Here is a 25,553-nt window from a genome sequence, read left to right on the forward strand (position 1 = left end):
ACTCCGCACTTTTGTCCATCAACTGATCCCTCTTTTCCTGCCTAAATACAATTATGATGCCATCTTGAAACTACAAGATGAATACTTCATGCAAAGAATGAAAGAAGAAGAAACTTTGGGGGTTCCTAGATCTCTGATGATTTCCCAAACCCACTACATCATTTCTGGACTTCTCACCTCTGAAATTCTTGTTTCATGAAAAAAATAAACCTCTTACTTGTTTAATAATCAAGAGTTTGGTTTCTGGTCTATGTGGCTGAATGCAATTCTAACTGAAAAATCTCTGTGGGTGAAGATGAACTAGTGGATAGAGGCTTGAAGGACTAGAATCTAGTCTCCAAATGTTAAACCAGTTTTCTTTCATTATTGTATCTGGGACAAGATGAGGTGATATTGGGACACAGTGGAAAGGACACCAATTGGCATTGCTTGGTAATGTAAGGGTTTATTTTTGTGCAATAAGTACAACAAATAATTAAATGATACCAAAGCCTCTCAGCAGCAAGGAGGCCCAAATTAGGCACATCTATATGTTCCTGTACATTCTGGGCTCTCTCTACAGGAGAATCCTGCCTAGGTAAGATATAAACATGAAGAAGCAGAGGAGATAGAGGCAGAACTGCACATGCCCAGTATCACCAATCAGTTAAGTTGTCACTCCTCAGATTATTGGATAAGAGAAGTCTGTATGTGTTTTGAAGCAAGGAGAAACATTGAGTCCTCCTGCACTCACACTGAGGCTTTCTAAAAACATCACCAATCCTTTCTTATGACTTGGCCAACATATTATAGATTCAGACTCCCTCAGGGCCCATAGCTTATTCCAGTCACCATATTTATAAATGAGAAAATATATGTAAATTATTAAATATACAGAGCCTGGCACATAGTAAATGTTCCATATAGGAAGACAGCACTATGATTTTCTGTTGTTATTATTAATATATGGAAGGCAATTTAGTGTATTAGAAAGATTATGATCCAGAGACCTGGGATGTAATCTTGGTTCTACTATTTGTAGCTAAACAACTGGGAGAAGTCATCTTCTCTAAAGACCGTGCTTTTTTCATCTGCAAAGGGTGTGATAATTTGTGTGCAATGTACAACTCTAGGAGTTGCCATTACATAGACGACAATGTAAAGCAGACTCCCTGGAGTGCATGTGGAGGGCTTGCAGTTGCTGACTTGCCTCGATGGTGGGGTCTAGTAAGAATCGTGACTTCCTCTGCTTGGAGTCAATGATCTCTGATTGCCCTCCCCACAATCAAGGTGTAACTCATAGTCAATAGTGTATGTTGAAGTCAGTGATAAAACGCCCACCTGGGAATTAGCCAGTCCTGCTGTATTGAGCTTTATGCTTGTGAGATTGTGGTATTTGTCAAGTGGGAAGCAGCAAATATAAATCTAAGTAGAGGAAAGAGGAATGCTTACACATGTTCTGAAGTTTTAATTTCTACAGGGGATAGCCATTCAGGCTGACACTGAGGTCCTGAACTCTGAACTCCAAGGATCTCCAGAGATACCTTCTAGCAGGCTACAGGAACATTAAAGGAGATTGGGTAGAAACAGGAGGGCCAGCTGATGCTGAGAAAAATTTGAGGCTTTCATATATGTATGCAAATGAACTACTGAGACAGTTGCTTAGCAACATCATTCCCCTCCCTCTCCAGAGCCTCTTGTTTATTGCTTTCTTCTGACATTCTCACTTCTTTTCTCTTTTGATATTAGTTCGATGTTTGTTATGAATCAGATGTCGTCAAGATACAATATTTTAGGAGTGATGTGTAACATAAAAGGGTAGAGAGATGATTTATTTACTAGTGTCTTTTGGAAAATATATAATTCATGTAGCTCTTTAAAAAGTTAACAACCCACTTTTGGCCATGTAACAAAAGTAGATGTCTTGATTGGAAGAAGAGTTTTTAAAAAGGAAACATCTAAAACTCCTGCCCCTTGTGAAGGTCTCATTCTGTGCTGCACCCTGCTGCTGTTATACTCATGGCAGATGTGTAGGCTGATGTTTCTGGTCGTGCAGGTGCTTTGTCGCAGTGGACTTTAAAATAGGGTCGAATACGATTTTATTTTGGTAAATGTTTAACAACTGGTTCTCCAGCAAAAGCAAACCCAAGCCTAATTTATAGCACTTTCCGACATCTGCGGTGTAAATATTGTCACTATGGACAGTTCTCAAGCTACCCAAGTGTCGTCCTTGAATGCAGAGTTGAGAAGAGATGCACGTAACATGTGAGCTGGTATGAGCCGCTCTATTGCACCACGAAAGAGTTCTGAAGCTATTGTTTAAAGTAGGAGAGTTTCAGACATCTGCCAATAACTCTACAAAACCCAGATTCCAAGAAGATTTAGTTCAAAGGCTAAAGTGTTCAGAAAAGAAAATGAAACCAAAGCCAGTTCGGTTCTACTAACTCACAGATATGATTAACTTGAACTTGAAGCAAGGAATGGAGGAGACCAAACCTTCAGCAAGGTGCCTGGAATGTAATAAATACTAAATTATTACTTGCAAAGCTTCAGCCGCATTTGAGTACTGAATGTATTGTTATTAAATATTTTAATTGATTTAATTTAAACCATTTTTAAAACTTAACTTCTTCCCAAGCAATTATATTCATTAAATCACTGAGTCGGTGAGCTGACTATGTCTTTAAATACACATTTAAACCAATCTGCAACCCTTAAAATAACAAATATTCTTCTGATAGGACCTAAAATCACTTTACATACCACCTGTGGTACCTATGATATCTGAACAGGTACTGTACCATACTTTGTGAAACAATGCATCAAGTAAATGATGGCCATTACTAATATTTATTTGTGGAGCTTGAGTATTGAAAGACTCTCTCTAATAATACAGGTGATAAATTCTCAGTATTATATTTAGATAAATCATCAGGAACTTTGGCTGCAAATATCCTGAAAAACCTTTAGGAAAAAATCTATTTCATCTTTCTTTAAAGGCCACTGCTGCTAGGCAACACATTTCCTCTAGGATGCTGACCACATTTTTTAGATTTTATTAAAGCACCTGACTTTGGGGAAGAGTGGGAGTGAAGGTGAAGGAACGCCTTCTGCTTCTGTCTAACATGTCAGTAGGGTAGGAAGCTCAGGAAGGACAACTGGATCTAATACAGAACTGTTCATGAATTTCCTTCTCTCCCCCTTGAACATCTGGGGGTGTCATGTGCTACAGGAGCGAGGAATAGATTGGACGTGAGGAGCTCAGTGTTTCAACTTTGGGCCTGCAGCCTGCTTGCTAAGAAATCATTGGGTGGCCTCCCAACCTTAGGTTCCCATTTCATCAAACCAGTTAGAGCAGGAGGCTGTCTCCAATTGTGGGGATGATCAGATTTCAGAAATGGAAGATATTTTGTCCCATCCTCCCACCTGATCTAATCAATAACAATTATTCACAACAATAACCCATGGTGGGTAATTTTCTTTTAATTCATTGATGTTTAACCACAGTCGAGAGAGCTCCTCCACTGTCAATCTACATTTCAGAATTGTTATTATTTTTCTTTGTATTAAAGGAGACTATAGCATTCAAACACAAATCAAAATCAAAACACAATTTCTTCAGGTGGTTCACTGAATCAAAAGAAGAATTGTTTCTAATTACCAGCTGTCTCTTAATTGCAGGGTTATCTGTATTCATCCGTGACTAGGAAATTCATAATTTATGAGCCCCACACAGCCACTCGCCTTAATAGTCCTCATTTTAGAAAGCTGATGCCTTTGAGCCGAAGGATGCTCAACACAATGTTTACCAACGTTGGTATACCTTGATTGACTGTTCCTGAAGTAAGTGCTTGCAGAAAAAAAAGTAGTTTCTAATTCATCTCTCTTTCTCCTCTAGGTCAATTCACCCCAGCTTCTTTCTCTCAACCACAGGAGAAGCATGAGTCTGGAAGGTATAGAAAAACGCCCAGTTGAATTTGGCTTCACCGAAGAAGCCAAGACAGCCCAGAGTATTTTTGGCTTTCCAAATATCTGTTAGTGAGTGGTTAGTCCTCTAATGTCTTACATTTTAGTGTTCAATGATTTGGACTTCTTGGCAACAGGTACCTGAACTTCCAGTTTCTCAAGAGACCAGTCATGCGAAAGAGCCTATTAGGGACAGGACTCTTGCCTCTGGCAAGATTTGACCACAAGGTCAGAGTACATTACAGTCATGGTTTCTGTGAAGTAGGCTGTTCCTAGATTTGAGAAAAGGCCAGTATCAGCAAATATATTTTTTAAAAAAGGGCCCATATGGATGTCAATGATGCCAAATGTACTGCAGAGAAGACCCCCAAGCAAAGTGGATTTAGTTCATGACAACTCTGATGTAAGAAAAGACACAGTCTCAAAGATTTTGACTCAAAGTACTCTTGGGGTAGGAGGAAGAAGCCATAGTATGGGTGATGCATGGGGTTGGCTGTGGCCTGGTTAGACGTGATATTACCACCTAGTTTTGTGATAGTAACCAAAGCACGTAGCTTTTTTTGAGTGTCAGTTTTCTAAGTAGAAAACGAGTTGGACAAAACACTTTTTAAGGTACTTTCTCGGAGATTTCTAAGATTTCTAAGATTCTATGTCTCAATTATATACCTTTATTTCCAGAGCCCTAGTTATTCCTTTGGATAGTTAAGCCATATTTCTAACTGGGATCGTGGTATCCAGAAATTAATAATATTAAGATTAATGAGATTTTTTAAAAGATTAATAAGCTTAAGAGTTTCCAGAGCCCTATTTTTCTTCCCCAAGGCATTTTAGGGTTGCTTTTTCTTTTCTGGGCTTAAAATTCATTGTCCAAGAATGACATGGATTATGTCTTAATTACCCTCTGCTTAGTCTCACTAGTGAAAAATGGAAGACACAGACTAGCATAGAAAGAATATAATCAACTTTAGATCCAGAGAGACTTATGTTCAAATTCTAGCTCAACCACTTTCTCTCTGAGTGATGTTAGGTTATTTTTCAAGGTAACTTTTTCTGTAATGTGGGAATATAAATATTATGCCATGTGAAATCATCGAGAGGATTAAATGCGCTCCATATCCTAAAGACATTTAATTGCTCACCCATTCAAAACTCACCTTTCTACTGCATTCTTGGAGATTCTCACAACCACATGAATGAGTCATCTTGCACATTAAAGTTTCAATTTCTCTCCTCTTCACATCTATTAGTTTCTTTTATCTACCTAAGCTACTGAATACCATGGTCACAATGTGAACTTTTCATTATCTCTAAATTCATGGTTCCTGAAAATCAACTTCAGTATCCCATTTTCTGACTATCACCTCCTATTCTCTACCCCGCTTTCTCTAGAATCTCCATTCCAACAATTTTTCAGCCTCAACAAAGACTTTTCACAATCTGGCACTTTATCATATTGCCATTTACAGTCCATGGGTCATCACTATAACCCCCTTTTGCATAGGCCATGAATTTCACAGGCCCTCTCTGCAGTGGTTTATTTGTCTAGCAAACCTGAAAATACTGATTAAGCCCGATGTTCTACCTCCTTTGTACCTTCACTTGAGCAGCTGATTATTGCTGGAAAATAACACATAACTATGTTGACTGGTTCTTGCTTCACTTCATGACCAGAAACTTCAATTGCACATTCAGTGCTACCCGGTAACCTTATTAAGCTTCTCCAAGGTCTTTATTTTCCCACTATCTTGTATGACTGTTTCACACCTTCATTTCTCCCTTCAAATCTTTTTCATTTTTCCTCTTTTGCCTCATACTCAATTGAGGCAAAATTGTCTGCCTCTGCCTCCCCATACTTCTTATTAATTAGTATGAAGGAAGACCAGCACCTTCGCTCTGCTCTTGGGTTTCATCTTCTCTTACCTGTTCAAAGACTTTATTCCTGTAGTTATTGCCCCAATCCCACCCTGCAACACTCTCCTCCTCACCATGTTACCTACTTTATGAAAACACCATGCTGGCTGTGGGACACAATGATGAACAAGACATCATTTGTTTCCTGCGGCTCTCTAAGACAGATACCTAGATATCTAGCTGGAAGACCATGTGATTGGTGCCTTTCTCTGGAGAACGTGCAAATTTCTATGTAGACACAAGTGGTTCAGGGACACATTGGGTCAGAAAGTGGGGGGGGGGGCCAGGGCAGGAAAATAATTCCAGTGTTCAGTAGAGATTTACTGGTGACACCATAAATCATCTTTGTCGATCTGGGACAAATTAACTTTCTTATCATCATTAAGGTAATCGCTCTCCCCTTTTAACTTTTTGTAAAGTAAAATCCCCTCATTCACTTAACTTGGTGGGAGATATTAATGAATCTATCATCTGTTATGTGTGTTCCAAGTATTTTTTTTTTCATTTTTTTACTTGGGTTTACTCAAACTTTATCATGTAAAAGCTTTTAAAATTTTATAAAGTTAGATTTAGCTATTGCTTTATAATTTTGCGTTTTGTTGTCTTGCATAAGAAGACTTTCCTTCCCCAAAGCATACTCTTGCATTCCTTCCTTCATGTAACAATTATGAACAGAATGCCTACACTGATTGAAGACTGTCGTGGGCCTTGCACATACATATAAAAGGAAATCTCCTTTGGGTAAATTTTAATTTCAGTTGGAAAAGGGAGAAATAATATTTGAACAAATAATTTGGATTATCGTAAAAGGATCTGAAGGACCTAAACAGATTGATTTGATTGACATCACCTGGGGAAGGGGTGAAAGGGCCGCTTGAGATAGAATGCTAAGATAGCTGAGAGTTAGAGGATGAAGAGGAGCCAACCAACCATGTCACTTGCCAGAGGGAAAGGCACTTAGGCAGAGGGAATAGCAAGGACGACAGCTCTGACGCAAAGAAAAAACGTGGTGTGTAGTAGCAGCAGGAACAGATTGTGGCAGATTGAGTTTTGCAAGCAAAGAGAAAGTATGATGAGGCAAGGCTGGGGAAGTGGATGGGGCACAACCCAATAGGGCCTTGTGAACGCTGGATTGAATTCTGAGAACAGTGAGAGACTACTAAAGGATTTTAAGTAGATGAGGACACAAGAAGGCATCCAGTCCCCAACATGGGAAAAAGGCATCAGCCCCGCCTTAGTAGGACATGAAGATAAGTTCACTAATTAAGAATGGTCTAAAAGGCTCAGGAATGTTTTCAGATTTTTTTTATTTGGGGTTCCAGAGCCAATTTTTTAAAAATTTCAGTTCTTACTTTTTAGACCAGGAGTAATTGCATAAAGATGTATTATATTATTCCTCTGCTTTCAACAGAGGACTATATTTAAGTTAATAATTGGAGGTTCTGCTTTAGGGAATCCTCTATTTTAAAAGTAAAATGCAATGTTCTGGATGTTGCATGAACTCAGAAACAGGATTTGTTCAACAAATATGTGTAAGTGACTAGTATTAATAAAGTGCTATCCAGTAAACACAGTTTTGTAAAAAGTAGTCTTTGTCCTCAGGAGTCTAAAATTCATCCGTGAAGATAGGCATGAACATAAATACCTACAGTATGTGATAACGTTTTTAAAAGAGCTAAAGGTAGAGTCTCCTTGTAGTTCAGGGACAATAATCCTTGAGTGCTGAGGTGATCAGGAAAGACTTCCTGGTGCAGGTAGCGCTTGAGCTGTATCTCAGGGAGCTCTGTAGTTGATGGCAAGGAGGGTAGAGCGTTCCTGGCATCGGAAAAGGAATGCTATGAGAGCAAGGAAAGTTAGGGGTATTTGGGGTAAGCAAATTTGGATGAAAGTTAAAGTAGATTCAGGGGATTAGTGAAAAGCATTGCTTGATGGTGGCTGGCTGAGGACAAACCCTTGGTCGGCAAGACTGTGGACCCAGGTTGGAGCAGTACCCATGGGAAAGTGTATGTGAACATGAAATCCCTGACTCTGTTGGGCTATTTGTCCTCTGCCATGAAAACCTCCTGTCCTTTTTATGTTTCTGTATATTTCTCCTGAAGGAATCTCTATACTTTGATCTCCAGGGGCCTGGATCTGGTGTTCTTTCAGATCTGGCGTTCTTTCTCTGAGGACTGACCTCAGGCCACTGTAACCATCTTACCTACAAGATCAAAGAGCTAGAAGTTCTTCGTAGTTTGTGTCCCTCCCTGGCCTCTCTCAGGTAGATTGTGAAAGCTCCCTAGCCTCAGTTCAGGACAACACTGAGGCATAACCCCACAGAGTCCCTTACCAGATCAGTTTGAAGCTATTCCATGGGACTTCACCTGAAATTGGGTCAGTATTGGTTTCTTCCTCTTTCTTTTCTGCTTCTCTCACTTCCTAACCAGGTTCCTTGGAGAAACTCTTAATAAATCACTTGGAAGTAAATTCTCTTCTCTAGCTCCACTTCTGGGAAACCTGCCCTAAGATGCTAGTCAAGGGTGACTTTAATTTTCCCCGCTATGTGGAGGACTGATCCAAGGATGGAAAGGCCCATTGAATGTCATTGAGGACGAACAGCATTAGTGGAATAGCAAGAAAATAGCTATTGTCTTGTGATAAATTGCAATATTAAAAGGAGTGAATATTATGGGCAATTTATCATTCTTTTTGAGTGTCCTACACTTTTGAAACCATTACAGTGTTTGGGATATCTCTGGCCTTTTGCATCTTGCCTCACCAAAGCAGAACTCAGAAAATTGAAATTCCCAGCCTGCCTTGCAGTTGGGATACAAGAAATATGACACATACAGCACCAATCAGACACACATATATTAAATATCTTTTCAGAAATGAACAACTTCAGAAATACAACTATTTGTAGAATCCTTTGTTATTTTTGATGGGTGGGTGGCAGCAGAGATTTTGGCTTTTTGAGGAGCAATGGTTGTAAAGTTGTCGTTCTGACCGTCCAGCCCCAAAATTGTCATTTTGGGGGTATGGCAGTTCCCTGTGGTGCTCAGTAAAGGCAAGTAACAGCAGCTGCAGCAAGGGGAATTGTTGACTCATCAGGCCAGTTCTGTGTCCTCAGTTTAGGCATTTTTTCTGTAAATGTAGCTTCAATCAGCCTGGGTTTCTAGTCTTCCCAAAAGATATTTTAATAAATTCCTCTTCTGAATATTTAGTCATCTTTGGTTGCTTGAAAATAGGGACTTGTCAGGAAAGAGTAGAAGATAGGAAGTTGTGGTCAATGTGGACAGCCTTCCAAAGTCATGTGAAAAGAAAGAAAGAAGGGAGAGTGCCAGTGGACTCTGATAGCCTCAAGATGGCCCCATGATCATTGTCCTTCTAGTATTCATGTACTTCTGCTGTCCTCTTCCATGTTGAATCAGGGCAGGTGTGTGAGGCCAATAAATACAGTGGAAATAATAGTGTGGGACTGACATCCAAAGCTAGTTTATCCAGGTATCATAGCTTCTACACTGGAAGATGATCTCACGTATTGGGAAAGCCTTAGTAGGGAGGAGAACCTAATTTTCTTGAGATCAGAAGGAGGAAATAAGATTGTTAGGGTCAAGGATGGGCATAAAAGAAGGGGTTGACTGAGAATTTCATCTTCTCAGTAAAGCAGCAGTCCAGCAAGATTATCTGCAAAGACCAAGAGACCCTGGGGTGAGTGGATCTATTTTTTAAGCTTACATTTATTTTGGGCTGATTTTGTGCTAGCATTGTCCATGAATAATCTCATTTAATGGTTCTACCAACTCAACAAGACAGGAGCCATTATTTTCTTAATCTTATAGGTAGCAAAGCAAAAGATAATGAAGAGGGCAAACTCTTCATCATTCTTTACAACCCCTTGAGTGATTTACTTAAGAACAATTGTTGTGAGAAATTTGAAAAATAAGTTGTTATGAGATGAGCCAAAAGGAAAAGGAAAAGATTTTTTCAAGAAAATATAGGACACTTGAACTTAACCACAAAAATAGCTATAAAGATAAACAGACTTTTCCCTAGTTGTTTAAAGAGGTTTTTTAATAACCTCAAACTGCCAGATGTGTCAAGAAACAAAGAGTGGATATTGTTTTGCCTGGCAAAATATAATGAAGCTCCAGACTTCACACCAAAAAGTTACACACATTCCAGTTTCTTTTTTGGGAAGGTAAAGCTATCAGGGAACTTTAAAGAGGCTACTTCTATTATTATCTAATGTTTTACATAAAAACAATGAAAGACAACTGCTTCTTTGTTGATTGTGGGCCCACACATCAGCTTTTGATTTGGAAATTTGACTTATTCTATAAGGGGCCAAAGTTAGAAAGTAAAATAATAAAAAAGTTATTTTGTTTGTAAAAAATTGAGTCGACCAGTTGTTTTAAGGCTATGACATATTTAAAAATCAGATGATACTGAAGCGAGAATTGATAAATCAGTGAGATAGGTTGGCTGTCAAACAGACTCCTGATTATGTTTTAGGAGATAATATGTGATTAAAGAAACATCACAAAAAATGGGGAAGAAATAAATTATTCAGGATTTGATCCAGGTAAAAGACAACATAATACTTGACTGGGAATACAGTTAGGATAGTTACTATCAGCCCTGCTATTTCTCCTTGTTCTGGAAAAATATATAGATTAATTATGCTCTCCTTAGTGGAGAAGATATAATCTTAGATATGCTCTTTTTAAGCATAAGCACCATGGAAATAATCATGAAGATTCATAATTCTGACTACATTCAATTTAAAATGTAAAACATTTACATAGCTTTAAAAACAATCAAAAGGCAATTGGGAAAATAGGGAAATAGTAAGATAGATGAAGAATTAAGGATGTGAATATGTTAGTGTCTCTACTGTTAGTAGCATCCAAGCAATAAAACAGATTAAGACCAAGAAGTATAGGAGATTCACAGAAAACCAAAACCAAAAACAAAAAACACTGGTTATCAAAGAAATGCAAATTAAAACAATGCAATAGTAATTGTCACCCAAGAACCTGGAGGGGTTTAAAAGGCTAGCAAGGGTGTGGCCCTCCTGCTGAGATGGAAGGATGGGATGGGAAGCCCCACATTATGATATAGAATCAAGTTCTACATCATGTATCAATAATCTATAAAATTTACACCATTTGAATCAGAAAGTGTACTTCTGAAAATTTATACAGAATAATCAGAAAGTCAGAGAAAGATTTATATAGAAGGATGCTAACTATAATATGATTAATCACAATTTTTAAGTGTTAAATGTATCTTAAAGTATTCAAGAATATGAGAATATTTAATAACACCTGCTTTATTCGCATAATAATATAAAGCCATTAAGATCATATTCTTGAAGAATTTTTAGAGGTATTAGAATAACCATGACACGTGAAAAAAGGCATATAGAATATGTATCCTTTTTCATTCAGGATTTATCCAATTATGGAAAATAAAGAATTCTACTGGCAACAGAGCATGTAACATCCACATAATAAAAAATGAAGAAAAAAGTGCCAAAATGTTAAGTGTTTAATATTGGGTGGTGGAAAGTCAGATGATTTTAATTTTCTTCTCCATAGTTCTCTAGAATACACACACACACACACACACACACACACACACACACACACACACATATTCTAATATATATGTATTCTAATATATATATATGTTAGAAAAGCATTGTTTTTAGTAAAACTTTCCATGATCTGTAAAGATGGACCCTGGCCTTTCTGAAGATGGTAGTGTTCCCACCTGGGTAGAGAATTAGCCTCTTATTTTAAGCTCCAAACCTAAAGCTCGAGATGGATGGAGAGTCTCAAGACATTTAAACCCTGGTTAGGGATCATTTGAATGAATTCTAAGTAAATCTTAGTGAATTTTTCCTCCATACAGACTCATGAAAGTGAGATGAGAACAGATGCCAATCAAAGAGTCTTCCGTTGGTTTTAGTCCATTGCTTCTCAAACGTTAATGCCCACATGAATCAACTAGAGATGATGATAAAATATAAATTGAATTTAATTAAGTCTGGGTGGGGCTCTGCATTTCTAACAAGCTCTCAGATAATGCTGATGTTGCGGGGACTATACTTCAAGTTCAAGGTTTAGAGTCTCTCCCTTAGAGGACAGTTCAGCACTTCCTACTTGCAAATATAAAAAATTTAGAAACAAGTTTAATCAGCAGGCATTAATTAGATGAGTAATATGCATCTGGTGTCTGGGGGCCCACATCTGAAGATGCTGTTCTGGGACTGGGGCTGCAGGGGGCGGTGGGGGGGGGGGGTGTCGTTAGGACATTAGCCAATGATATCACAGTGCAAGTGCACTCACATGAATGCGTGCATGCGTATATGTCTTCTGATACATCTGTATTTCCGTGCATGTGTGGTGAACTTCTTTGAGGAAATTCATGGGCATCTATTTCATCTTTCCTGATGGAGTTGCATTAGTGGTCAAAAGAGCAAACCACCAATACCTTTCTCCTGTTTTTTTCTTTTTCCCTTTCACAAAATCTCTGGTCTCTGCATGTGTGCTCAGTAATAAGAGAAGCCAAGGCCTCCTGTGGGTCCTAGGAAATGCATTATCTAATCTAAAAATAGACAAGAGCCCATTGTCTCATGTAAAAGTAAATTTCACATACTAATCCGGCAGAAAGTGATCTAGACTTTTAAAAGATTTATTAGTTCCTGATAGTCTGTCTATGCATGACTATTTTTTATCTCATTCTGTGATGGATAAAGTGGATTAGGCAAGAGCTAAAATAACTTCTTTTTAAAGATATATAAATCTTTGTAATACTAACCCTGACATTAATGAGGCCTCAACATACTTGAAGAATCAAAGTATTAACTGAAGAGGAGAAAAGTAACTGTTATTGTAGAAATAGATGGGTTCCAGCAGTGGTGTGTTATAAATGTTTAACAACCAATTCTCAAAAAAAAAAAAAAAAGAAAAGAAAAAAAAGAAAAAACCAAGAAATATTGCCAGGGCCTGGAGGAGGTGGGGCATGAGAGCGATTGCTAATGGGTATGGGTTTCTTTTAGGGGTGATAAAAATGTTCTGAAATTTTGATAGCGATGATAGTTGCACAATGTAGTGAATACACTAAAGAACAATGACTTGTACAATTTTAAATGCTGAGCCTTAACAGAAAACCCACTTCCCTTCAAACCTTATGTACACCATTTGCCAAGGTATAAATACTCCCACTAATTCTGATTTCACACTACCCTCATGGCATCACTGAACATGGAGTTGGGAATTGCAGAGACTCCAGTATACCACTGGTTTTCAGTGTGGCAGTTTATTTCCTAACTACTATGGTTTTAAGGAGACCTTGAGAAGTACACAGTTTTCTCAAAAAGCTAACTTTTGGAAAATCCACTTTTCTTTTTTGCTTGTTTGTTTTTGTTTTTGTTGTCGTTTTCTGTCTCAAAGTGATTAAGATGGGGTGAAAATAGCCCCAGAGTGAGATCCTCGAGTTCAACATCTGTTCTTTATTAATTCAGATTTTCAACAAAACATTTATTGAGCACCTCATGCTAGGCTCTGTGTTCTATGCTAAGAATTCTAAGGTGTATGGAAGGGCCCTGACCCATGTGCAGACTACAGTCTAGCCTATTTTATTTTTAAAAATAATACAAACATAAACCTATCTATAGTAGAAAGTGTGGGTGTATATACTATAATAGAGGAATATGCATTCTGATTGAGAGAATTATTTTCCCTGGTGGATGGGGAATGGTAGTGGTGATGATATCAGTGAATAATATTTCAGAGAGGAGGAACACATCTGACCTGGAATCAGGGAAAGACATTGCAATTCAAAAGAATAGCATAAGGAAAAACACAGAGGTATGAAAGTGATGATAGGCTAAAGAAATAGGTAGTAATGTGCCAGATGAGAGATAGGTTCATCAGCAGCCAAGATGAAGAGTGACCAGAAAGATGAGCTGGTATGTTTTTAACATCTTTATGGGTCTTGATAAGAAGTTTGCACATTATTCTACAACAAATAGGGAGCCATTGAAATGTGCTAAGTAAAGGAGGGACATGAAGATTAGCAGTATTACTTCTTAATGATAAGAAGGATTCCTGAGTAGGAAAAAGAAGGAAAGAGGTAAGAATTTGGGGGGGGAGGGGTGAGGGGAGGGGCAGAAAACAATATTGTGTTAGTCCAGAGAGGAAACAAATAAGAGATAAGTCAATGGTGTGAGGTATAGAGTGAAAGGAGTCTCCTACCAGTTTATGAAGTAAAGCTGAAACTGAAGCTATTAAGGTAACCACATAAGAAAAATTGTGATTGACTTTGAAATGGGCAAAGCAGATTCCCAGATGCTTTATATAGCACACTTTTCTAGATTATCTCTACAGTTTCATTGTCTTTGAGCTATTTTACAATGGTCATGATTATTGTCAATAAGCAATAGTAGCTACATGTTGGGGAACTATGGCATGCTCTTAATGGCAAGGCTCAGTATTATAAGGATCTTACTCTCTGCCAAATTAATCTATAAATTCAGGACATTCCCAATCAAATCCCAGGTAAAATTATGAACAAAATCATTACAAAATTACTCTGAAAGAGAAAATACAGAATAGTCATGAAACCTGAAACAACGTGAGAACAATGGGGGATGAGGAGACTCTCTCACCACCAAAATACAGTATAAAGCTGGAGCAACCCCAAATGTGCTATTAGATGCAGAACACAAATTTGGACAATTTGATTAAAATGTTGGGACTCTAAGCTATTTGGAAATATATAAAATTAGGTCCTTATTTCATATTAGAAACAGAAATAAAGAGCTAAGCCTCAGGAGCAGAATCATAAAAGTATCAGAAGAAGACAATTTTATCTTTAAAAATAATATTGAGGGTGGGAAGGACTTCTAAAGCAAGATATGAAATTAAGAACCCCAAAGGAAAAGATTTATAGATATGACTACATAAAAAATAACAAATGTCTTTATGACAAATGTCGCTATAAAGAAGTTAAGACACTTGGCAGGCAGGGAGAAGATTATTAGTACCCAGAAAATATAAGAACTCTTAAAAATCAATGAAAAATACAAATGAACAGTTATGAATCAGAAAATTTATGAGAGAATAAATACAATAAATAAATGGCCAATAAAATGAAAAGATGCTTAAACTTTCTGGTAGTTAGGAAAGTATGAATTATAACTACAGTTTATGATTTGTGGGCAAGGATATACCTAAGCAAGCAATCACACTATTGATTGGAAAGTAATTGTAAGTTATTACAATTAAACTCCTTTGATCTAGGAATTCTAAATCTAGGAGTTTGTCTGAAGAAATACTTGCATATGTAGACAAATGTATATACAAAGATGTTCTTCGAAGCATTGTTTATAATTAAAAAAAGAGGACTAACATAAATGCCTAAGGAGATGGAGTGGGAGCGGCAGACATTGATGGGGGTGGGGAAAGGGACCATTCTGTGTTTTACTCCTTATACTTCTCTTAAAAAAAAATTTTAAACAAGCATGTAAACATGTTTACTTGTTTGGGTTAAAAAATAATGTAAAGAATTACACTAGCATATTTAAAAACTTATCTCTGTATGGCGGCATCTTAGGTGCATAATTTTCTGTTATTCAGATGATCTACAATAAGTATAATCAGGAAAAAATTGAAAATCAGCATATAAAATCTTGAATACTCCACATATTGACAATCGTTGCCATGATTGTATCTAGATGGTGGGTATTTTGGTGATTTCCTTTTTTCTTCTTTCTTTTCCAAGTATTCTGTGATAAAAAGACCTTTTTTAAAAAAATAATGAATTGCATATAAATGATAAAATGTAGATGCTATAAACTTGAATGCATTTTATTTTAAATGATTATTCATAAGTATTTCTATCTTTTCAACTTTAACTGAAGATCAAACCATGTGACCATGCATGTATATTGTATGCATAAAATTTAAAGTAAAGTTGAAGTAATTTCTAAAAGGTATATTACAGCAATTGCTGTGTATTTGATGCCTCATCCAAAAAAATCAACAATCCATCAAGGCTGTTGAATCATTTGTTCAGTGGGTACTGGCTTTCAGAGTCTAAAGGGAGAATGTTGACTTTTTAAAATAACTATGAGTCAGGTACAGGCTTCAGAAAAGAATTCTGACCTTATGCTTTATAGGAGAAAATGCCTTTTAAGATGTGGTCGCTGGGGTGACCAGATTGTTAATTTTAGTTCAACAAGGTTACGGCAAAAAAAACAAAAAACAAAAAACAAACAAACAAACAAACAAAAACCAACCAAACAAAAAACAAGTGGTGATTTTAATTTTAATTTTAATGTATTAACATTTCTTCAAATGTTCTTTTGGGAGGATTGTGGTTTTTAAGGAATTAACAAAAAGGTATTTTGATCTTTGTTTTTAATTATTTTTCTCTATTCTCATTTGCATTTTATTTGTGAAAGTCCTTGCAAACCTATATCTGAGTGAAACAAGAATTCCCTGGATGCAGGGGTACTTACTCCTTATTTTAAAATCCACTTGTGATAGAAAGCTGCACGGATCAGGTTAACTTGGAATTAATGTGGTTGCACATTTGCATTCTGTATCCCAATGAGCCCTTTAGTTAAAAGCTATTTTGTATACATGTTGATGGCTGAGGGCTTAGGAGAGAAGCAGTGTCACTAGAAACTTGCACATAGCTTTACTGGATGGTTCCTGGCACCATTTTGCTACCTCCATTCAGCTTCTTTGTTGACATTCCAGAAACTGGAATCTTTTCATAAATCATACTGTTCTTTTAAGAATTCACGGGTCCATGTTTTTAAAGCCGTGGCGAAATCAACCTTTGCGATCTGAAGCTATTCTCTGTATCTTTCATCGATTGTGGCTACAACCCCAGGCTTTCCTTCAGCTAAAGAGGTGCCAAGATTTAAGCTTTCCTCAGGCTCCTGTGACATAAAATGGCAGGACTTTCATGAAAATGTATTCAGTGTTGCTGAAGCATTGCCTTTGGCTTTTTTTAGTCACTGCAGTTCTGTGTTTGTTCAGCTGGAGAGGTCAAATGATTTGTTCTTCCAGAAGTTAATCATTTAAGACGAATTTGCTTGGTGGATGTGTGTGCTCTGTGTTGCAAACTTGCTAGAGAAGAACAAGGGAGAGCATTTCTCACTTTAAAAACACTCACATTCTTCAACGTACTTCTCCTTTTTCATACACTAGCCTCAGGCCACTCGTGTTTTCTTATCTCCTCTCTATAACATCTCCTTCTATCTCTTATTACTCTCCCTTTTCCCTCAGTTGTCAGTTAAAGGCCCAGAATTTAGCTTCGACTGCCAGGGCACATCAGGATTCAAACGCAGCTTCTCATGCTTGGCTGCAGGTGGATTTTCTGAGGAAGCTTAGCTTCAGGGCCTTTGGCAGTGTGTCCACATGGTCATATGCTGTAAGATGTACAAACTTCAGATAATTTAGCCTCTCTGCTCCAGCTTCTCTTCAGGTACATATCCTTTCAAATGGCTGTAGTTCTAGTGGCCAAGGACATGTTTGGAAACTGTCTAAGGGAAAGTTGAGTTGGGGGTCACGTCTAATTTAGATTAAATGGAATATACTCATTTGGTTTGCATGCATGTCTGTGTACAGTTCAGTTATTGCTAACCAGTTCTCATGGAGGATTGACCCTCCCTGATACTCTCCTGGCTTAAGATGCAAAGGGAATGACCTGGGGGTCCTCGTAATGTGTGAGCAGGGAGAAGCATGGTCTAAAGGGTGGGGAGCTTGAAGTCAGTCTGTGGAAAAGTCTTTCAATTTTTAAACCTCAAATGTGAAGGAAACTGGATAGAAATCTTCTCACAGTTGACAACCATTCCTAAAACATTATCAGTATCAATTATGATGCTGAGAGTTTTTTAAACTATACTAAAACGATTTGATCAACCATGCTAGAGAAAAGTTCTTTGATCTCGTGTTTGATATTACAACATCTTTGTCATATGAAGAGGTGATCAAAGGGAATACAACCAAAAATGTAGGAAGGAGAGCATTATTGAGATCCATCAGGACTTCAGTTTGTATTAATTTTTATATTTTATTTATTTTTATGTTATTTCCTTTTAGGTTTTATGATGCTCATGATATATATCAGTTTCTAAAATTTATGTTTTTTGTGATTTCTGCTTTCCCTCACCTTGTGCCCAATTTTGTATCTTTTTTTTAAAAAAGAAGAATCTTGAGATTGTTTAAGCTTTAAAAGCTTCTATACCTAGATCTGTTTCTGGTTCCAACTGTTTGAAACTCCTGCGATTCCTCCTGAAAAAAATAAAAGATGAAAAAATAAAAGTAAAAAGAAGCTAGTTTAATAAGTCTTCTGAATCAGGATGTTTTGACTCAAGTTAAAACCTCGAGGGCAGAATTCCTGCTCTTCACTTTTCTAGTCTCCTGTGTTCCAGGATACTTGTAAACCAAAGCATTTGAGCCCAGAGACAAGTTCGTCAATATTGGCAAATGCGGTTCTGAATCGCTACTCAAAATTTTCTGGCTTTTATAACATAAGAATTCAGCTTAGAGGACATTCGTTTCTCAATGTTAGACCAACATTCAGAAATTTCTAAAAATATAAAGCAACATTCGGTAGGAAGGAAGCCATGTCATAAGAATAATTTGGCTGGTTCTTAAGAACAGTTAGTAACGGGGCACAGCCAAAATCAGTGTGTTTGTCTTCTAACAGATCATAATACCAGGTGGCACAGAAAAAGAAAGAAAGGAAATGCGTGCAGCATGTTGCAAAGGGGATTGCTGTGTTATGCAAAAGGCATGGATCCCAGAGGAAGGCATGTGCTGTCCCTGATGTTCAGATGGGGCTTGTCTGGCGCTTGCTAGCAATGACTGAGGGAGCAACAGACTGGTAGGACCTTCTCATGGGGCGTGTGTGTGTGGCGGGGGGTGGGGGGGAACCTTCTGGTGTCACTTATGAATAGGTCCCAAAGGATAAACGCCCTTAGGACACAAGGTCATTCAGATCTGATTGTATTGTCATGGTTCCCAGACTTTAGCACCAGTAGCACCTGGAGGCCTTGTTATAACAGATTAGGGGCCCAACCCTAGAGTTTCTGATTCAGTAAGTCTGGGATGGGGCCTGAGAATTTGCATTCCTAATCGGTTCCCCGGTTAGGCTGATGCTGTTGTTTAAGTTCCATGAGCCACTGGAGGTTGAATTACATTTGGCCTTCTTCTTTATTCAGAGTGTGCTGTAGCAAGGGAGTCAACCACCATCACTTGCATTTGGGCAGAGACTCAAAAGCAAGCAGAGAAGTGGGGGAAGAGTTAGAGTGGAAAAGATAGAAAGGCTTATGTAGAGCAGAGCACCATGCATCCATTACCAATCCCAAGGGAACAGCATATCTACCAGTCCAGGGGAGGTCTATAACCACTTTTGTCTATCGCATCTTGGTAGCAGAGTCCTCAAAGAAAACAACATAGTCAAGTACTGGATGAAACAATGTTTTACTCAAATGGAGAAGAGACAGAGCGAGATCAGCAACAACAGTGGGCATTGGTTCTACATGGTAGAGGCTCCTTCCCTGTGACCAACACATGACAATTTGCCTAAGTGCAGCCCTCTCTTGCTACAGTGGAAAGACTCTGTCCCTTCTTCATGGAGGATTAGGGTCGGCTGGTAACCTTATGATGCTCATGCTTTAAGCACAGACAAAAGAGCATTCATTATGCTTGAAAAAGGGAAAAATATTCCCACATAAGGTGATAAGCTTCACAGGCTGTGAGGACTCCTTATCTCTTGGAAAGGAAATATTCCAGGGGCAAGTCCCATTGTTATGTGGATGAGTGGGGGGGGGGTCCAAAGATTGCCTTTCCCAACACTTCAGGGTTGCTCCGATAGAGACTGTTGGCATGGGGAAGCTGCAGGTGCGCTAATTAGAAGCAGGCTTCCTATGTGATTGGTTCAGGAGGCACATTTGGCTTTCCCTGGCTGGTCGTAAGTTATAAGTGGGGACAAAAGTTAGAGAACCTATCAGTTATTAATTAAGTCCTGGCCATTTGGGACCGATTGCTATAGTGCATCCTGGACTGGTTGCTAGAGATGATGGTCTGGCTTCCTACTACTCTGATTTACAGATTTATAGACTGGCTGGTTTCTTGGGCTGATTACTGTAGATAATGGATTGGTGTCCTGGACCTGTTGCTTCAGGTTGTAGATCAGAGTTCTATTTTTACATATTGCTTGGCCATTGATCATTTGTGTATTTAGTCTCTTAGATATTCAACAAAAGTTCATTGTCTCAAGGAGCAGAATCATATTGACATTTATAATAGCTGAAAATCAAACAGTCCCTGTTTATTCGTTCACTGTCAGATAGTGGTTAAGCACATGCTCTATGTGGCACAGCATGTCAGCACAGGAGATACATGAGGAACAATGTAAACCAAGTACCTGCCCTTTTAGACCTTACAGTCCATATAGGAAAAAAGAGCTATAACAGAGTCTTTATAATGAAATATGATGAGTGAACTTATTGAAGAAATATGAGACCTGCTGCGAGAGGACAGGAATCCTAGGGAAAGAGAGATTTACGCTGAAATTTAAAGAGGAATAGAAGTTAGGTGAAAACTAGTCATGGTGGGAGGTGAGGGTGGAAAAATGGGAGAATATTTTATAGGCTGAGAGGTAATCCGGTTAACCAGTGCTTGCTGCTGTAGTAGGAAACCCAACCCCCCAAATCTCGGTGATGTACTCTAATAAAGGGTTATTTTTCACTCAAATCGAGTCCAAGGTGGACAAAGCAGCTCTTCAGCATGACTTTCTTTCAAGCAGTAGTCAGGCCGCTTCCATCTTGCACTTCTGTAGCCCTTCACCTCCAGGTGCAAAGATGGGAGAAACGGTGACTTAGAGTATGAAAATCTCATAATTGTTCTATAGTCCTTGGACTGGAAATGACTCTTGCTGTTGTTCCCACATCATTCGCAAAAATCGACCATGTGATCTTCCTAGATGCATAGGGTCTGGGAAACAGGAAGACATGGCTGCATGGTGAGCCCTACAACAGAACGGCTCATGCAAAGATCATAGGCAGAAGGTAATGCTGCATTTCTGAGAAACCCTAGCTGAGCACGAACATAGACTATAAAGGTCAAGGAGGAGCTGTTATGAGTGAAGGTGAAGACAGGAGGCCAGATAATTTGGGAACTTGAAAGCCATGTTGGGGAATTTGGGTTTCACTCAAAAGACAATGGGAGCCAGTGAAGGTCTAAAAATGGGAAGTGTGGAGATCAGATTTGTGGCTTTTAGAAGATTGCTCTGGTTTCATCTTGGATAATAAATTGGAGTATGACAAGACTGGGCAAAGAGAACAATGAAACTTGTCAATATTCTTTACAACACAATACAGTGCTGATGAATTCTTCATCTTTAGTTGACAGCAAATACTTAAGAGTTCAACATGAACCTGGTATTAAGTAATTTTAAAGTTAACTGCTTCATTTAATATTTATTTTGATTGCTAGTTTAGTCACATTCTAAAATCCTTCAGAAAACAAAACTAACCTTACTTTGGAGGTTAGATGTATGAGCATAATAATTTTTTCATGGAAAACAGAATGTGTTGAAGTTCTAATGTGATAGGATTCATTTTATTTTGAGTAAGGAAAATGGAGGCCCATGAATCTGTGATTAATTGGTTTGGCATAGAATGTCCTCCTAATGGGAGAAATAAACCTAAAAATTTGAAATTCAAGTGATAAAAGGAATTTGGAGGTAGATTCTAGCTGCCTTCTGGCACTAACACAGTGTTGTGTTTGTTTTTGAGTTAAAACATTTATGTGCCCAAATACTCTTGTGTAGTCATTAATAGGTATTCTGCAAATTCAGAAGGCATTCCTAGCACTTCATGAAGTTCTAACTAAGTGACAGAAATGGAAATCTAAGATAAAAGTCATGTAGTTTTTTGTTTTTTGTTTTTAACCTGATTATAAAAGCATCATAGGCTCCTGCTCATTGTCTTAGTCCATTTGTGTTGTTATAACAAAAAACCACAGGCTAGGCGGCTTATAAATAAATATGTGTTTCTTCTGGAGGCTGGAAAGTCTAGGATCATGGCACTGGCATATTTGGTATTTGGTGAGGACTTCCTGGTTCATAGATGGTAGATTTTTGCTATATCATAGATGGTAGCTTTTCGCTGTGTCCTCATATGGTGGAAGGTACTAGGAAGCTCTCTGGGGTCTCTTTTATAAGGGCACAAACCCCATTTATGAGGACTTAAACACCCCCAAAGATTCCACCTCCTGATATCACCTCACTGGGCATTAGAATTTCAACATATGAATTTTGGAGTGTAAACAAAAAAAGGATTCTATGGAAAGTAACTTCACAGGGTGATCTGATCATAAATTTCTAACTGGGCAGGTCATGGTTATATAACTTTTTAGTAAAAGATTTCTCTTTGCCTTATGCAAACCCCGTCCATTGTTTTGTGCATTTAGGTTAACACACCTTTGAAATAAGCTATACGCACCCTCAAGAGAGCACACAATCTTAACCATCCTGTAATCCAATTCCTGCCTTGCTTTCTCCTACCAACACATATACTTCCTTATGTTTCCTCTTTAATTTCAAATGCACAATAGCAATTGCAAAACTTATACTTAGGAGCGTTTGAAATCTTGCTCCCCAACATATGTCATCAGTTTGGCTCAAATTCTTATAAAAATCCTCTACAGGTTTGTTTTGTTTCTTACGTCTGTAGGGGAAACATACGTATTCAGATCAAAGCACTCATTGAAAATAAAAAATACCAACAAATAGATTTTAGAAAATTTTTTCTCATATAGACTGTACATGATATGGGTTTTTTCACTTATTTTTTGCATAACCATTCTCCTCATGCCATTAATATTTCTTTGCAAGTATACTTTTAGTGAATGTATAATATTCTGTCTATGAAATTTCCATAATTTACTTAACCATTTTCTATTGGTTGATGCTTTAGTTGTTTCCAGTTTTGACAGTTATATAAAATACTGCAATGAATACTGTGGTATGTTCATTTTTATCTTAATTTATAATTTACATAGATTTCATAAATTCCTAGAAGTAGATTGAGTCAAAAGGCATAGGCATTTTTAGGGATCTTTTTTAGTCACTATTGAGATGATTATGCTCCCCCCACTTTTTTATCTTAGAGTGTTTTATTTCTTTATTTCCAGTTTTATTGAGATATAATTGATATACAACACTGTATAAGTTTAAGACATACAGTATATTGGTTTGACTTACATATATCGTAAAACGATTTTCACAATATGTTTGGTTAGCATCCATCATCTCACATACATACAATAAAAACTAAAAGCAAAAATAAAAAATATATCCTTAGGATGAAAACTCTTAGGATTTACTCTTTTAACAACTTTCATATAAATCACACAGCAGTGATAACTGTAGTATCATGCTGTATATTCCATCCTTGGTACTTATTTGTCTTGTAACTGGAAGTTTGGACCTTTTGACCAAATTTCTTCCTTATTCTCTTCCCTCAACTTTGCCTTTGGTAACCACAAATCTGATCTCTTTTTCTATGAGTTTTTGTTTGCTTTTAGATTCCACATGCAAGTGAGATCATACAGTATTTGTCTTTCTATGACTGGCTTATTTCACTTTGCATTATGCCCTCAAGGTCCATCCATGTTGTTGCGAATGGCAGGATTTTTTTTTGTTGATTTCTTTAATGGCTAAATAATATTTTGGTATATTATATAACATGGTTTTTCTTATTTAACTTGTTGACATAATACATTGAACTCATGTAAAAAAATAATGTAGGAAAAATTTGAAAGAGATACTACCCACTTTAACTATATAGCAGGTTCATAAGGATAAATTAGTATAGAATATTGGTAACTTCGTGTACAGGAGCACATGAATATCGAGTGAGCATTAGGAGTTTTTGCCATAAGCCAGGATGTGCAGAGGTCCAAAGGCAGAAGATGATGGTGGCACAACATAGCAATGAAAGGCTGAAGAGCTCCCATTCCACGTTTACTTATTTTCTAACAACATTCTAGCTGCAAAGGTTCCTTTACCTGGTGGGATGACTGAAATCTTCAGTTGTGTGAAATCTGAGACCTTGATTCTTTTGTCTTTATTACACTGTCTCAGTTTTCCATTGACCAGAAGTATGAGGCTAGGAAGTATTAAGTGGCACCTCAGCCAGCCTCCTGGGTTTCAGACCAATGCTTTTTATAAAATCTGTTGAGTAACAGCATCCAAGTCTCCCTGCCACCTTGTCAGTACAGAGATCTTCTCCTCTGCTTGATGGGTCAATTGTAGGAAGAGCCCAGACTGGTCATGCTATAGTCTTAGCTTCGAACATAAAAGATCCAAACTATATTTCCTATTAGAATTTCTCATTTGAGCATCAGGACTACCAAACTCTTTAATCTCAAGATTTGGGTGGGAAAATAAACTTCTGCCTTCAAGTAATCTGGTATAAAATGGAAAGTGGCCATTTTTACCCCCTCCTCTTGGTTCACAAGCATATGCATGCCAGCTGTGGGAAAAAGAGAGTGAGGAAGGCACACCCTCTTTTTAAATACTTGATGCAGAAGAAACACATTCTCTCTCAAACTGTGAGTCAAAATTCGGCAGCGTGCCAAAGCTAACTGTAAGGGAGGCTGGGAAATGTAGTCTGGCTGGGTGCAAAGCAGGAAAAGGAAATGAGTCTCATGAGCACAGAGCAATCCCCATCACACCGCCCTTACCTTGACTAGTTCAGGTTTTATTGCTCTTTGCAGTCTTTCCTTGAATGATTCAAAATTATGACATACTTCTAGTGTTATTAGAGGTGCATTAAATATGCTTTTTTCTTTTATGTGTGTGGTTTGTTTATGGAGAAGATGAGTCATTCCTTCATTTTTTTTTCAATATTATTGTTATTTTATGTCATTCCTCCATTTTTAACCAGAACTCTGGGAAACATTGATTGAATTAACTATTTATTTTTCAGTGGCCACATTCTAGGCTGCTGTAGATCCTTACATTTGAAATAATTTAGATTTTTGTTCTTGTAATATAGATCACTTCTTCTGGTAATTAAATATAACTTGATGTTGCCAGTTATGCTTTGAAAATACTTTAGAAATAATTTTTGTTTCTTTGGGTACAAAAGTATTTAGAAAAATCTCAGGTCAAACGTCAAATTCAATATTTTACATTTTGAATGTAAATCTTGTGCATTGATACTAGAAAAAATCACAAGCAATTGTTCCTTGAATATATTTTTATTACTATTTTATGTAAGAACTTTCAGGTAAAGCTTCTTAATGATAAGAATTCTCAGCCAAATCATAGCTGAGTCAGAAAAGCCAGTGCAACCTCTTCTCTGCCAGGTGGTTGAGCCAGAGAGATCATGAGTAGGCATCTCAATCAACACCTACTTATCAAGTACTTCTTGGGGACTCAGCACCACCTGGGAGCCCAGAACCCCTGCTTCCTGCAATGACAGCTGGTGTTAAGGATGGGATTAAGCATATTTGAAGGGCCAGTAGCTTTTGGTATAGGTCATTTTAGAAGTTTCACAGAAGCATCATAGTAAGACTTTAGAATCAAATAAAGACTTTAGTATTTGTTAATTCAACTTATTTATTTATTTTTTTTTAGATTTCAAACAATCCTTGATGGTGTTTTGAAGAAAT

This window comes from Rousettus aegyptiacus, unplaced genomic scaffold (genome assembly GCF_014176215.1).
Source record: "Rousettus aegyptiacus isolate mRouAeg1 unplaced genomic scaffold, mRouAeg1.p scaffold_m13_p_3, whole genome shotgun sequence".
NCBI lineage: Eukaryota > Metazoa > Chordata > Mammalia > Chiroptera > Pteropodidae > Rousettus > Rousettus aegyptiacus.